General features: G+C 60.9%; 1 long non-coding RNA gene across 2 annotated transcripts; it reads right to left on the bottom strand.

Annotated features, from left to right (window-relative positions):
* Window positions 1-3,587: 3,587 nt before the first annotated feature.
* Window positions 3,588-14,348, bottom strand: LOC142819909 (uncharacterized). Of its 2 annotated transcripts, none has more exons than XR_012897591.1 (3): window positions 13,729-14,348; window positions 7,360-7,424; window positions 3,588-5,047 (listed from the first exon to the last, which is right to left on the bottom strand). It is a non-coding gene; the product is annotated as an uncharacterized LOC142819909 (long non-coding RNA). The 2 variants fall into 2 exon arrangements; XR_012897592.1 differs by lacking the exon at window positions 13,729-14,348 and adding an exon at window positions 10,075-13,451.
* Window positions 14,349-15,419: the final 1,071 nt, after the last annotated feature.

Genomic DNA, 15,419 nt, shown 5'->3' with positions numbered 1-15,419 from the left:
TGCAGATCTGGCCTTAGCGTGGGTAAATCTGTGCAGCTCCTGCACGGTCCATGGTCCACTCTCTGGAAAAAGGAATTTATAACGCAAATGCTGATGGGGATCATTTCAACGGTGTAAAACGTCCTGGGTGCTCATTCTAATCATAGCACCGAGTCCAATTCAATACACTCTTAATTATAACCATTTCTCATTGCTTCCTTAAGTAAACTCTCGCTCCCTTTTTGTCTGGCCAGCAAAACTGTGTCTGTCCTGTCACATGTTAAATTGATAGACTTCTCGGATGCTATTTCTGCATCACACCGCCGCCTGATTCATGGGCTTCAGTCGCACGCTGCCAGGAGATCAGATTTCATGGCTGCTGGTTGTTAATGGTTTTCCAGTTCAGACTGTAGCAGAACATGGGATTTAACGTGCAGTCAGGAACGGAAGCTCTGCGGCCATGTGGACGCAAGAGACCAGATGGGCAGCGACTTGCTGCTCCAGTTGCCAAGACTTGGACGCTAATAATAATTGTAACCATCCCGTCAGCTCGTTTTAACCCTGGTAATCTCCTTACGCGGCTCTCGGATGGTTGTTTGCTTTGTGCGCGGGATCACTCGTCGCAGCTTTGCCCTTTGCAAAGGGGCCACTCAGAGCCACACTGTGTTCTTAGGGATTCCGAACCAAACTAATTGCACCCCCCACACGCGCCCTGGACCCTGCCAGGCGATGCCCCTTGTATAGCCAGCTGCCGTCTGTCCCATCGACTGCTACTTCTGCAGATCCCTGTTGCCGACCAACGCCTGACCCCGTTGGCCTAATGTTTCCCGCCATGGATCCCTGGATCTGCCAGGACCGGGGGGCAGGAGGCCGTGTGGGGTTTTTCCTGGGACAGGAGCCTCACCCCTGCAGCCCCCATGGGATGATAAGAGAGGATCCTTCCCTCCCTGGGCCCCCTCCGGGTGAGCCAGCCCGTTGTAAGCGCTTTGGGGCAGTGCATGTCAGCATGACGCGCCGCTGACATTTACGGGGCTGTAGACATGACGAAGAGGAAGCTTATCCTCCCGCCAGCGCCTGGTCAGCCCAGCAGCAAATGGGGTTTTGATTTGCAGCTTTAATTTGAGATTGGCTGGCTGCAAACACAGACGATGCACCTTCTGGCTCCGGCCATTCGCGGCTGCCTGGCTTGGCTGGCTCAGACAGAGAGCGAGCAGTACACCCCTCCTCCATCTCCATCCATGTCCGTCCCTGCCCCCGCCCCTGCTCCTCTGAAGGGGGAGTGGGGTGGTTGCCTGATCCAGGAGAAATAAGACCTCAAGCCAGGCCCGGGAGCAAGCAGCCTAGGCAGGTAGCAGCCAGTCAGGACCCAGCTGGGGTGGTATAAATAGGGGCTGCTAAGCTTAGCTGCAGTCTTGCTCCAGCAGGGCAGTAGCAGGGACCTGGCTGCCAGGGACCTACAGGGGTACCTGAGGCAGAGCAGGGCTGGGGAGCCCAGGCTGATCCCACTCGCAGGCTGCAGGCAGCAGGTCCACCCCCCTTACCTCTGACGAGTGGCCAGGGCAGGTGGCAGTTTGTCCCAGGGCAGGGGCTAGATTGCGATTGGCTGTGGGTCACTGAGTCTGAGGGTGGGGGCTCCCTGGGAGGGGAGGACCCCAGAACGTGGGGGCCCTGCTGTGGGGCAGAAGGAAGAGGCACCCTGGGTGGAGGGGGAGGGACTTGGGGCATAAGGGGCAGAAGACGACAGGTAGCTAAGGGCAAGATACTGGCCACCTGGGGGCGCTCCAGGGCTCCCTGGGCCTAACACACAGGTGAGGGGTTCTAGGACCCAATCACACCCTCCCCCACAGGTCCCAATTAATTTACACTCTGGATCTTACCCACGAGATCACGCTGGGCCAGTCCTTCCGAATCTAAACTCCCCCCATAAGGGACGGGCTCCCTGTAGCAGTTTGAGACTCCCCAGCACAGCGCCTCCTGCTGGATGGCCTGGGAATTGGCTCGTCCAGCCCTGCTCAGAACGGGTCACGGTGCGTCCATGCCCCTCCCCACGGTGCTGAGCTGGTGCCTCAGCGGGAGACGTCCAGCAAGGCCCGGGGGGCGACGCCGGCGGGTCGCTACGGTGCCTCTCGTGGGCACAGAGCGCTCGGGGCTGCCCGCCCGCCCCTTCCCCCAGCACGGAGTGAACACTTGCAGGGGCACAGGGCCCCATTGGGCCGGCAGAGACTCCTGCGTCGGGGCCCACCCCACGGGCCCCTCTGGCTCGGCCCGGCTGCAGCCCAAACCATCGGGCGTCTCTGGAGGTTCCTCCGGCTGGACAAGGGCGGGCGTGACGTGGCGCGGCCCAAGCGAGCCCCTCGCCTGCCTGGCCGGGAGGAGCCATAGAACAGTGACTGCCCCCTCCATGCGCCGGTCTCCGGACGGTCCTGCCACCCCCGCAATGGCGACAGACCCTGCCCCCGCGCAAACCCTCCTCCTGGGAGCACACAGGCCGGAGAAGGGCATGAACCCAGAGGAGTGAAGCAAAGGCCTTGAAGTGCCCCTGCCGGGGGGGCCGAGCTGGAAGGGGACAGGGCAGCTGGCCGCAGGCCCGGAAAGCCGAGGGACCCCCTGCAGGCGCCCGGCTGCCTCCCAGCAGGCCTGGCGGGCGGCTAACCCCGCGCATTAACCCCCGTCTGCCAGCTCTTGGCAGCGAGCGCGATCACTCGCCGCCATTACCTGATGGCTGCTTCGCGCCGAAGCCGGGCCGTGCGCGGCCGGCTGCCCTGTGCTCCCCGGGCATGCCTGGGTGTGCGCCGAGCCCTCACGCGGCCGCTTCCCCCAAACCACGCTGGCCAGCCTGCGGAAGGTGGTGGGGCCAGACCCTGCCTGGTGCCGAGAGCCTCCCTGGCCCAGTCTGGGCTGCTCCGCGCCCTGCTTAGCAATTTCAGACCAATCTCCTGAATCTTGGATTCTCGGCGTTTCCTTTCAAGAGGTGACAATAGCGACAGCGTCCCCGTCTGCACTGAGCAGCGCGGCACTTTCCCACACAGACCTCTCCAGGGACCACCAGCCAGCCAGCCAGGACAACAAAAGGCCTTCGCTTATCTCTGACCACCTCAAATACTCCATTAAAGTAAGAACAGCCAGACGGGGTCAGCCCAGTGTCCTGTCTGCCCACAGTGCCCAATGCCTGATGCCCCAGAGGGAGGGAACACAACGTGATCCCTCCTCTGTCACCCACCTTCAGACAAACAGAGGCCAGGGACACCATTCCTACCCATCCTGGCTAACAGCCATTGATGGACCTAACCTTTATGAATCTATCTAGCTCTTTTTTTAACCCTGTTAAAGTCCTAGTCTTCACCGCATCCTCTGGCAAGGAGTTCCACAGGTTGACTGTGCGCTGAGTGAATTACTCCTATAAGCAGGGCTTGCCGAACCGCATGCGCAGATCGCCCAATCCCAGCTTTTCCGGGTCACAATCTACTTGCCACGGGTGAGTAGATTGTATTATTTGTTGAGCCCTGCCTATTGGGCTACTGCAGCTCTAACGTAAGGGGGCATATATAGCCGGTAAGAAATGAAATATTAATCCAAATCTAAATAAACAGAGTCAGCGCTTTAACTTTCTCAGGTTATTTTACCAAACTTCATTTTAAATAAAGAAAAATTTTAATTTATGCCCGAAGCAAACGGTTTCAGTGTTGTCAATGTATGGCGGAGACGGGGAACCTTTTTTGGGTTGGGGGCCACTGAGCCACAGAAAAATCCATCTTCCGCCAGCATCTTCCAGCTGAATTTTTGAGTGGGGATGACGAGTGTGGTTTGCAAACTGTAAAGGGGAGTAAAGTTGTAGCCTTCTTCATCGCCACCAATGGTTGCCTGGTCGCTGTGCGTAGGCAAGTGCGTGGTCTGATGGGTCAGTTACCCTGTATTCAGTTCCAATGAGCAACGAGGCAGCAGTGAGGTGTTGAGAAGGAATCCACAGGACTTGAAGAAATCACATGATGCAGCTGCCTCTGGGGTGGAACATAGCAGTCGTTTGAGAATGACCAGCAAGGGTCCATGACAGCTTGGATCAGGACGTGCAAGGGAATGATCTCCCGGTGCAAGAGAGAAGGGGGAATTGGGGAAAGCAGAATGGACTTAGCCAGGGCCGGAATTTAGCCATGATTCTGGGATTAACGCCGCCGCGCCATGACAGCAGTTGGACCTTTCATCCCACACAGGCACTTCCAGCAGCTCAGGCCCTCTGACGGACAAGCCCACCTGTCCCATGGCCGTAAAACCCCTGGGACCCGCCTGGTCCTTAGTCAAGTGACAGGAAGCGAAGGGTTAAGTTTGTTCTACTCGCTACCTGGCTCTGGGCACTTGCTCCTTGCAAAACCTTCAGCATCCATTTGCAGGTAAACGTATCCCGTGTGTGACATGCGGCTCCCTGCCCGGCCGGATGACACTGCCCATCAAACAGCTCAGGCTGTGCCTTGGATTTAAGTGCCGGCTGCCGCATAAAACATCTCGTGTGAATTTCACTTACGGCTGACAAGTGCCTCTCTCCCCCCGCAGCCTTTTAAACACGTCAGCGCTCGGCACGCGGCCCGGCCCCGCTCCCTCCGGCACACGGGTCTCGTTATTAGTCCTCCCCGCGCCGCTTAACGTGTGATTCTGGGAGAGTCTGGGGGCTCCGTTTCCAATAGGTCAGAGGCCCCCCCCGTTCTTGGCATTTACCTTTTCCATTCTGCCCCACTGTCAGCCTAGGAGGAAATCCTGGGGGGGGGGGCAGCCATCAGCGCCGGGGGTATCGGCGGGAATTCGAGGCTGGTAATTCTCCCAGGTCAGTGGGCGCCGATCTCTTCCCGCCGGGGCCCGTTCGGGGAATTCGGCCGGGAGGGCGCTCAGCAGAGCAGGCAGGTGCAGTGTTGAACCTGGGCGATGGTTCGCGGCGGGAATGCTGGCGGCTCCACACGGCGATGACAGGCAAACGGAAGAGCCAGGGGGTCCTCCCGCCACGGGGAGCCACGGACTCTGGTGGCAGGTTAGGACAAGAAGGGAAGACGCTGACCTCAGCAATTTCTCCCTGCAGGAGGAACTAAGGGAGACAAATCACAGTTGCCCAGGTTGAGGCCTGGACGGTTTCCCAGCCCAGCTCTGGCAGAGATGCCCCAGGGAGGAGCAGGGGGCAGAGCTCTGGCCTGCGACTCTCACGACCGAAATGAGCTTGCTGGCTCTGCCACTGGCTTGCAGGGCGACCTTGGGCATGTCCCTCCCCCCTTAGCACTTTGAGGGCTCCGGCCTGTAAGGGCTCGGTGTCAGTAAGTCAGCACAGACGACTTCGACTGACCTTGCCAGGGAGCCGACAGCCTCTGCTGGGCCCTGGGCGAGGTGGGAGGTGCCTGGCTCTCTCCCCTGGACGAGGGGGCTGAGGGCAGCCAGCCTTCAGCCAGGGGACCCCACGTAGCGCTGCCCGAAACACGTGGTGCCCTCCCTCCAGCCCTGCCCACGGGCGGCCCGGAGCTCCAGTGGCTGCTCAGCCCTCCCGGAGCCGCAGGCCCCTCTGAATTGACAGGCTCTGGGGCTACTGCTCCCTTTGCCCGGCCCCTCCATCGGGGGGCAGGTCCAGGGCCGCCCAGAGGATTCAGGGGGCCTGGGGCACAGCAGTTTCGGGGGCCCCTTCCTGGCACTCCCTGTCTCAGACCTTCTCGTGGAGCCTGGGGCAAATTGCCCCACTTGCCCCCCACCGGGCAGCCCTGCCAGTATCTCCCCCGGGCGCCGTTCCGCCCGCACTGCCCACAGCAACAGCTGTGCTGCCCAGCCAGCGCCCGGCCTGTGAACCCTGGCGTGCCCCAGCAGCTGGTGCCGTGGGCGGGAGGAGACAGTGGACGTGGCGGGAGGGTTTTATACTCCACGCTCCTGGAGTTTAACCAGCCCCGCTAGCTTCCAACGCCGCCGAACATGCCCCCGAGGGCGGGGCTGCTCCCCTCTCGGCACCGTGGCAAGATGCTGCTTTGGCCAGAAATCCAGCGCCTCGGTCGAGCAATCGCTTCCTCCGGACGTCCCCGGGCGCGCAGCCAGGCAGCCGGGGGCACCGTGCACATGGGGCCATCCGGGCCCTCTTCCCCGGCCTGCAGCGGGCAGATTTCCAGCAGCCCTTTCGCTAAGGCGATTAGGAGGCTGCAGCCTGCGGGGGTGGGGAGGAACAGGGGGGCTGAAATCTGTGCTGGGCTCCTCCAGTGCGGAGCCTCGGGCTCCACTTTGCAATTGCAACCTCGGCCTGCGCTCCCTTTGGCCTCACAGCCAGGGGGACACGTGGCCCCTGGGCCCGGCCCTGCTGCAAAGCAGGCGAGTCCCGGGGCGTGGAGGGTGTCCGACGCCCCGCAGCGGGGAGGATTCCCGGCCCAGGCAGGCAGCTTTGCTAGCCCAGCCGGAGCTAGGGCACCACACAGAGCGGCGTGGCTGCTGCCGCACTGTGGGGGGCGTGGACGAGCCCCCCACGTCCCTCTGACCCAGCCAGACCCACTGGCACCGTCACAACGTCCGTGAGGCTGCGGCTCTCCAGCTGCCAACTCTGCAGCAGAGAAGCCGGGGGGGGGGGGGGGGGGGGCCTCCATGCTTCCAGAGGGGGCGGGGCCTAGGGCAGAAGGGGCAGGGCCTAAGGCAGAAGGGGCGGGGCTGGGGACAGTCAGCCCCTGGCCCTGCCCGGAGCGCGTCCCGACTGGCTTTGGCGGTGGAGGCTGGGAGCCCTGGGTCCTTTGGAATCGCCAGCCCGGGGCGGTTGCCCCCCTTTGTCTCCTCCCCCGCTAGTGGCCTGTCAGGGTGGCAATACCGTGACCCCACAAAGTAACTCCCATGTGGGTCAGGCCCCCCAGGCTGCAAAACCTGCACGGCCCAGGGCCAGCAGGCAAAAGGCCGATTTCACGGGGGAGCCGATTTCACAGTCCAGGACACGGTTTTCATGGCCATGAATTGGGAAGGGCCCCACCGGTCGGTGTCAGCCTGGCACCGGCTGGGCAAACCCTGGTTACAAACTGCTGGACGCAGCAACGCCGGTTCCACCTGCTGCCCACCCAGCGCAGGCCCAGGGGAGGCAGCCAATCACTTTGCTGTTCTCTTCCCCTTTCCGGCAGAGCGTTAATGGCTCTGTAGGTCTTTTCGGCTGCAGCCAGTGTCCATCTGCCCCTCTCCAATTTAAATTAGCATCCCCCGCTGATCGCTCCCACGGTGCAGATTCAACGGAGCGGGAGCAAGAGACAGAGAGATTGAGGTTAGCACCAGCTGCAGTGGCAAAATGGACCAGTGGATGCTTTTAATAACTGCTAAGAGACTATTCTTGGGCCTGATGAGTTAGCGGTTAAAATAAGGGAGCAAAGAAGTTAAAATTAAGCAAAGACAGATCACACTCACCTCTAATCCCTGCTGCCCACAATCGCACTGTCAGTGCACCGGCCTGTCGCTCTTTCACCGAAGAACTGAAATACACAGATCGCTGGCTTTAGCAGCTGGCCGATTGTAGCACTTCTGTCTGGTTGCTACCATCCCGTCAATTAACTACTGATGGCTTAAACCTGGTAAAGCACCAGCCCTAGCGTGAAAACTTCCCAGCTCAGATACAACGGGCCTGCTAGAAATATTGTCTATTCATTATGCTTTTCATTGCCTCAGTACAACACACTGGTAATGGCTCGCATGGGGTTTTAGAATGGCTTGAGACAAGGCAATTTTTGCAAATGCAAAATCTTATTCATGGGTTGCGGTGTTTTCCTTGTCTCCTAAAAATCTGTGTACGAAACGGAAAGCCATTCCGACAAACTGTTTTTAAAGTTACAGACAAACACAGCGACCCCTCTGAGACATAAGGTAAGCTCAGAAATTAAAACATGAGAAGAACAAGATAAAAAATTATTCAGAAAAGTGAGACGTCTGCAAGTCACCAGGGCCTGATGAAATGCACCCTAGAATACTCAAGGAGCTGATTGAGGAAGTAGTTGAGCCTTTAGCTATTACCTTAGAAAAGTCATGGAAGACGGGAGAGATTCCAAAAGACTGGAAAAAGACACATCTAGTACTCATCTATGAAAAGGGGAATAAGGACAGCCCAGGAAACTACAGGCCAGTCAGTTTAACTTCTGTGCGGGGGAAGACAATGGAGCCAATAATTAAGGAATCCATGAGCAAACACCTGGAAAATAACAAGGTGCTAAGGAACAGCCAGCATGGATCTGTAAAGAACAAACCATCTCAAACCAATCAGATAGCTTTCTTCGATGGGATAAACAAGTCTTGTGAATAAGGGGGAAGTGGAAGACCTAAAGCTGGACTTTTGCATTTGATAGTCTCTCATGACCTCCATTAATAAACTAGGGAAATGCAACCTAGATGGGGCTGCTGTAAGGTGGATGCATACCTGGCTGGAGAACTGTTCTCAGAGTAGTTATCAATGGTTCACAGTCCTGCTGGAAGGGCAGAACAAGTGGGGTTCTGCAGGAATCAGTCTGGCAGCCGGTTCTGCTCAATATCTTCATCAGCGATTTAGATAATGGCATAGACAGAGTACGATTATTGAGTGTGCAGAGGATCCCGAGCTGGGAGGGGTGGCGAGTGCTCTGGAGGATGGGTCATAATTCAAACTGATCTGGACAAACTGGAGAAATGGGCTGAGGTCAAGAGGATGAAGTTCAATAAGGACAAATGCAAAGTGCTCCACTTTGGGGGGAACAATCCGTGTCTCTCACACAGAATGGGAAGCGACCGTCTAGGGAGGAGTCCTGCAGAAAGGGATCGGGGGTCAGAGTGGACCACAAGCTAAATATGAGTTGACATAAAAAGCAAACATCAACCGGGAGTGTTGCAAGACACAAGAAGTCCTTCTTCCGCTCTCCTCTGACCTGATTGGGCCTCAGGTGGACTAGTGCGTCCAGTTCTGGAGCCACGTTTGTGGACAAATTGGAGACGGTCCAGAGAAGAGCAGTGAACACGATTAGCTGTCTTAGAGAACATGAGCTATGAGGGAAGATTGAAAGAATTGGATTGTTTAGTCTGGAAAGGAGAAGACTGAGAGGACGTAACAATTTACAAGTACCTGAAAGGGTGTTACGAGGAGGGAGAAAACTTGTTCTCCTTGGTCTCTGAGGACAGGGCCAGAAGCAAGGGGCTTCAACTGCAGCAAGGGAAGTTGAGGTTGAACATCAGGAAAAACGCCCTGTCCGGGTGGTGAAACACTGGAATGAGTTGCCTGGGGTTGTGGACTCTCCACCACAGGAGATATGGAAGAGTCGGTTGCACAGGCATCTGTCAGAGATGGTCTAGGTGGTGAGGATGGGGGATGGGACTCGATGGCCTTGGGATCCCGTCCGGCCCTGGACCACGACTGTCAAAGGTTTTGAGGTCCTGGGACCGGTACAAGGGGGAAGTGCCCCAGGCCAGAGGATTCAAAGGAGGCGGGGCCGCTAGTGTCCAGGGCAGCGCGCTGATGGCGAGAGGAACAGACCAGATGGGGTGTAGGACTGGCTGCCCGCCCCCGCCCCTTCCGGGACCCCGGAGCTGGCTTGGGTCTGGCAGCACCGAGGATGGGATGTGCTGCCCCCCAGACCCAGCCGCACTGAGACCCGGCACAGAGCGGGGGCAGGCCCGACCCCGGTCTACAGGCTGCAGGGTAGCACAGTCCCTTCCCCGAGGCTCCTGTGTCAGCTTCGTCCTGGTTGTCGCAGGTCCCCAGCCCCCCTGCCTGGCCCCTCGGGGAGGGTTTGGCGCAGGGGGCCATCTAACGCAGCCCCCGTCGCCCCCCGAGGGCGGGGACCGTGTGTGTATTGAAAAGCGCTCATTTGCATGTGGAACGTTGAAAGCCTCTTAAAGAGGAGACCACGTCACTGCTCGTGCTTCCATGGCAACCTCCGGACGGATTCGTCTCCCAGGCCGTTTCATAATCACTAATACGGCACGTCCCTGCAGGCTGCCCACGTGGGGCCTGCCCGGAGCAGCCACGGACTGGGGCCACCCGGAACGGTCGCGCTCCCGACTGAGAAGCAAGGAGGTTTCCTGGGGAGCGCGGGCAGCTGAGAGACAGCAGCCGTCCCTCTCTGCCCCCGGGTCACCTCGCCAGGCGGGGAACAGGGCACTCACCTACTGGGACCCCCAAACACAGAGGGGGTGCGCGTCACCGGCTCGAACCCAGGGTTCCACGGGCCGCAGCCCCGGCGCCAGAAATGCTCCATTCCCCGGCGAGCCTGGAAGCGGAAGACGAAACTTGTGTCTCCACAACCCCAAGCCACTTCAGTGCTGGGCCTCGCCACGTGGACAGCCCGCCAAGGGCGCACGAGCGTGCGAGGTCAGAGGGAACGCTGTGGAAACGGGACCATTTCTAGAGCTGGAAGAACAATATGGAATTGGGTTTTTTTTTTTTTGAGGGGGGTAAAAGTCCAGCGCCACAAAACCCCAAACCCGTTTCCACTATGGCAGATGGTAAGTGTCCGATCCGCGACTGGAGTCCCAGAGAAGACTTTCCTGACAGAATTAGCACCCTTATCTTAAAGCGGGCCATTTGGCTTTGAGCCAGGAACTTCTACTGGGGGGGCAGCAGATTTTGAACTTAGGAGGAGGGCAGAGGCCTTGTGTACACTGGGCCCAAGTTACACAACGACAGCTGCGTGACCAACATAGCGGCAGCCGATGTACTTAGGTCTGTTACTGCGGCATCTTTCCCACAGTAAGTCGACCCCTGACACTCTGCTGTCAACTCCATTTACTCTTCTCATTCTGGGGGAGGACCGGAGTCGGCAGGAGAGTGCTCGGTAGTTGATTTATCGGGTCTATACTAGATCCGATAAATCAACTCCTGCTGGATCGATCGCAGCCCATCCATCCCGAGGATGTTCATCGTTCACAGGATTGGTCCCGACATTAATTGTAACATAAGCCAGAAAACCACGGCCACCTTACCCCACTCGGCCAGATTCCAAAGCTCTTGCCACGGGACAGCAGGATTATTCTACAGCCACTGCCTCGGGGTTGGCCCTACGAGGACACAGGGAGCAACCCGCAGACCCAACGCCCATGTGCCCCCTCCCCACCGCCACAGCCCCTCCGGGACCGATGGATCGGCGTGCCAGCTGCCTGCAGGCTAAGGCCAATGTGGCACACGAGCCTGCGGCCCGACCCCTCGGGCTGCGATCGCATCTGCTCCCACGAGCCTGGGTCTGTGCGTGGTCGGGAGACCCAGAGGGAGCCCACGTGCCGCACGCTAAGGAGGTGGCCCGTTGCCTGCGGAGCCCTGGCCCAGCCCGGGGCAAGGGCGTTGTGCTGCCACAGGTCCTGGCCTTTCGGAGGACACCAAGTCCAGGGCTGCCCCCTGGTCCGGGCAGGGACAGTCCCACGACACTGCTCACCAGAGGAGCGCCAGCAACCAGCTTCCAGGTCGGGTAGCTGCATCCTGCCCCCCCGCTGAGGCAGACATTTTTCTGGCCCTTTGCCTCCTGCTGACCGAGCTCCAGGCAGAGCCCTGCCGTGAGGAGCGGCTCCGGATCAGCCTGAACGGCCCCGGAGGGAGAGGAGCCCTCAGAGGGGCAGAACTAGCGCCGGGGGGAGAGCACAGACCAGCAGCGGCCGCGCACGGCGTCCTGGGCCCTGTTCCGCGCTCGGCCTCAGCCCGAGTCGCCCGGGGCATTCGGGGCTCATCTCCCCGTCTGTGGAGGGGCTGGAATCAGGCATCTCTCGGCTGGCCCCAGCTGTGCACGGCGCTGTACGGACCCGGGGTAAACGGCACGGAGGGCAGAACCCAGAATGGCTGGACGCCCTCTGTTGAGACCACACACGACAGGCCGCTCCGCGGCGTCCCAAGCCCACGGCCACGAAGAGGAAACCCGCCTCCTGCTCACGGGGCCCCTGGCTTGCCAGGGCCCGGAAATGCCGCTGCAGTGGATCCATTCCCAGTGAAGTACACAGGGCCAGGGCTGCATTCGCTGTGCGGCTTGTTCATTAAAAGCTGCCACGACGTGGTGTGGGCAAGCTCACGCCACACGGAGGAGGCCAGGCCAGTCCCCTCTATCCCACCACCCTTGCACATGGGGCCCAGTGAAGGCAAGCCCCAGCCCCGCCCCTTCCACCTGAGGCCCCACCCCTGGAGCCAAGCCCCACCCACCCCAGCCCAATCCTTCCTGGCCATGCAGAGGGCTGGGACTGCCCTGCTGTTGCCCCGGCCCTGCCCGGTGGCCAGGTAGCTGGGGTGCCACGCCACTGCCCCAGGGAAGCTGCCGCACCATGGCCCCAGTCTTCCCGGTGGCTGGGTGTGCAGGCTGCTTTGGAGAGACCGTGCCTTCCTTTGCCTGCATCACCCACAGCCCACGCACGGGCCGGGTGCAAGGTTCACACCGGGGGGCACGTGGGGTGGCTCTTGTGCGACGCCAGACGACAACGCCCTGCTGTTTTGTCTCCGCATTGGCCCGAGAATGGCAGGACCGGCTGGCTTGACCCCAGACAAGGGCCGACTTCCCTTCCAGCTGCCGGAGCCGTCTGCAAGCGTCTGTCTGGCTGAGACAGGAGTCGGGGGGCCTGGGCCGCTGCTCGGCTGTTCTTGGCCAGGTCACAGCCCCGCAACGAGGGCGCCAGGGCAGAAGGGGCTAGAGCCGCACGGTCGAGCCGTCTTAGCAGCTGCCAAAGGGATTCCTGCCGTTTCGCCTTCCTCGCCCGAAGGGACTTTCCTGGCCCTCCTGCCGCACCCTCGCCCCGCATGGATGCGGCTTCTTCTAACCTCACACGCCAAAGGAGTCGGGCCCGGTGGCGTCGGCTGCTCTCCCTCGGGCGCCGCTCCCATGCGGAGAACGTGGGGAACCTGACTGGCTTTGATTGGTGGGCGAGCAGCGTCCCTCGGCTTTCATTGGACGACTTCCCTTTGTCAGCCAAGCTGATCCTTGCGCAGCCCGCACACCTGCGGGGCGTGGCGCACCGTCCCGTGGCGCGGCCCGCACACCTGCGGGGCGTGGCGCACCGTCCCGTGGCGCGGCCCGCACACCTGCGGGGCGTGGCGCACCGTCCCGTGGCGCGGCCCGCACACCTGCGGGGCGTGGCGCACCGTCCCGTGGCGCGGCCCGCACACCTGCGGGGCGTGGCGCACCGTCCCGTGGCGCGGCACAGAGACCACTCACCACGGGGCTAGCCACCCGTTCAAAGCAAAGGGCCAAACTACATCAGAATTCAGAACAAAGGCTCAGCAAAGAGCCGTCTAAGAAGGCCCATTGGCATGACTGAAAATGTGCAACGTAACGTTATCGATAACTGACACGATGATTACTAATTGTAAACGAACCATTGTTCGCACAGACTTTAACGGGATTTCTGTGGCTGCAGCTGTTCGCACAGTTGACGTTTGCATCATAACTGGTCAAATCCAGCTTCACGCGGGCATTCAGGCTGTCTGCTGTCAACCGTACGGCCGGGCGCTGGGGATGTGGGGGTGCAGGAGTCAGGGCTGGGCTGTATGAGGGGCTCAGGGCAGGGGGTTGGGGTGTGGGGGGTGCAGGAGTCAGGGCTGGGCTGTATGAAGGGCTCAGGGCAGGGGGTTGGGGTGTGGGGGGTGCAGGAGGCAGGGCTGGGCTGTATGAAGGGCTCAGGGCAGAGGGTTGGGGTGTGGGGGGTGCAGGAGGCAGGGCGCTGGGGATGTGGGGATGCAGGAGTCAGGGCTGGGCTGTATGAAGGGCTCAAGGCAGGGGGTTGGGGGGTGCAGGAGGCAGGGCAGGGTGCTGGGGGTGGGAAACGGGGGTGGCACGGGGCGGGATACCTTACCTGGCCGAGGCTGGGCTGCGCCGGGCAGCAGTGGCCGGACAGGGGCTGGCTCGTGGGCCGTACGTCTAGAACAACAAATCCAATCCCCGCCCCAAGGAGCTTCCAGTTTCATTCCACGATGGAGGGTTCGCGTTCCTCGAGCCCCTCTGCTCCCAGGCGTGTTACCAGCCCTGCCACGTTCACATTGGGGGTGTCGGGTCCGCGAGAGGTGAAGGGACCTGCCCAGTGACAGTCTGGGCGAGGTCGGAGGTTCCTGCCTCCGGGGCCAAGAGCCACGTCCGTGCGCTGGGAGCAGGGGCCCGGAGCCCGCACCGGCACTGCCCGGCTCCCGTCCAGGCGCCCGAGAGCCCCGGAGCTAGTCGTGGTCTGTGCAGCCCGGCAGCCCTGACAGCGGCCTCGCCTGACGCGAGTCCAGACTTCGCGGCCAGACGTGCAGGAGGCAACGGAGCCCCAGGGGGCCGGCGATGCAGTCAGCGCTCCGGAGGCCAGGTCTCAGGCGCCTCCAGGCCGTGGGTCCCCGGCGCGGGGCGCTCCTGTCGTCCAAACCGAGACCCCTTCCGCGGGATTCTTCCCCTGGGCTGGGGGACAAAGTTCGTCCATGGAAGCAGCCAGGACCTCCCCCCCCCCATAACCCAGCCTATTTGGAGAGACCTGGCCAGCCCCCCCCCCCCCGGGCAGCACAGCGCCCCCCGGGCCGAGCAGCCCCTGGCGTTCCCTGGGCCCAGGAGGGGGAGCCGGTTGACCTGCCCCTTGTGCGTTTGCAGCTGGGGAGAGGAGCAGGCGCTGCTGAAGTCCCCACCCGGAGCTGGCTCCCCGTGTGCAGGGCCCCTTTACCCGGCGGAGCTGGGGCGAGGGTTAGTGCCAGGGCTGGCAGTGCCCTCGGACACGGCTCCTTGCCAGCCGACTTCCTCCCGCAGAGCACCCCCCCCCCCCAGCTCCCAGCAGCCCCCTGGGCAGGGCGCACAAGAGTCCGTACCACCCCGGACCCCGAGTCCCGGCAGCTGAGTGCTCGGCCTGGGGGGGTGAGTAGAGAAGGGGCGCCTCTGGTTTTGGGAGCAGGGGAAGATACCAGGACTGGGGAGCTCTGGAGGCTCCCCCCGGGCCCGTGCTACCCCCCGGGCTGCAGCACTGAAAGGGAAAGCCGGGGGAAGGCGAGAGACTCGGGGGAAGGCGAGTGCCAGAGTGAGCAGCGGAGAGAGACCAGAACCCAGGGGACCCTGCGCGATGCCCTAGGGGATCAGCGGCTGTCGCAGGCAGATCAGCACTGGCGTCCTGCCCTTTCCAGGCACCGTCAATGAACTAAACTAGTCGAGGACGAGCTTGAGAGAGAGAAGTGCGGCCACGGACCACGTGGCTGGGCTGTGTTTGTAACCCGGCTTCACAGGGCCCCTCAGAACAGCTACACCCCATGTCACAGGCCCCGTAACGTTAGCAGAGGAGTCTCCTTCAGCTGGAAAAATAGCAGGCACCAGTGTTTCCTTGTGCAGCCGCTCTGGAGAGATCCCCTGATTTGTAGAGTGTCCACAGCTAGATTTTGTTTTGACTGGTGGTGCACATGCTCAGTGCACATGCCAAAATTTAGTCCACACATGTATGAAAAAAATTAGCAGGAAGGTTGGTCGGCCCCTGTACTTCTTGAGGACGGTTCCTGCAGTTGCCTTGAAGGCCTGAGTGGGCAGAGCTCGCAGAAC

Source organism: Pelodiscus sinensis, chromosome 25 (assembly GCF_049634645.1).
Source record: "Pelodiscus sinensis isolate JC-2024 chromosome 25, ASM4963464v1, whole genome shotgun sequence".
Taxonomy (NCBI): Eukaryota; Metazoa; Chordata; order Testudines; family Trionychidae; genus Pelodiscus; species Pelodiscus sinensis.
The sequence above is the reverse complement of the archived record's forward strand: the minus strand, read 5'-3'. Positions and strand labels throughout refer to the sequence as shown.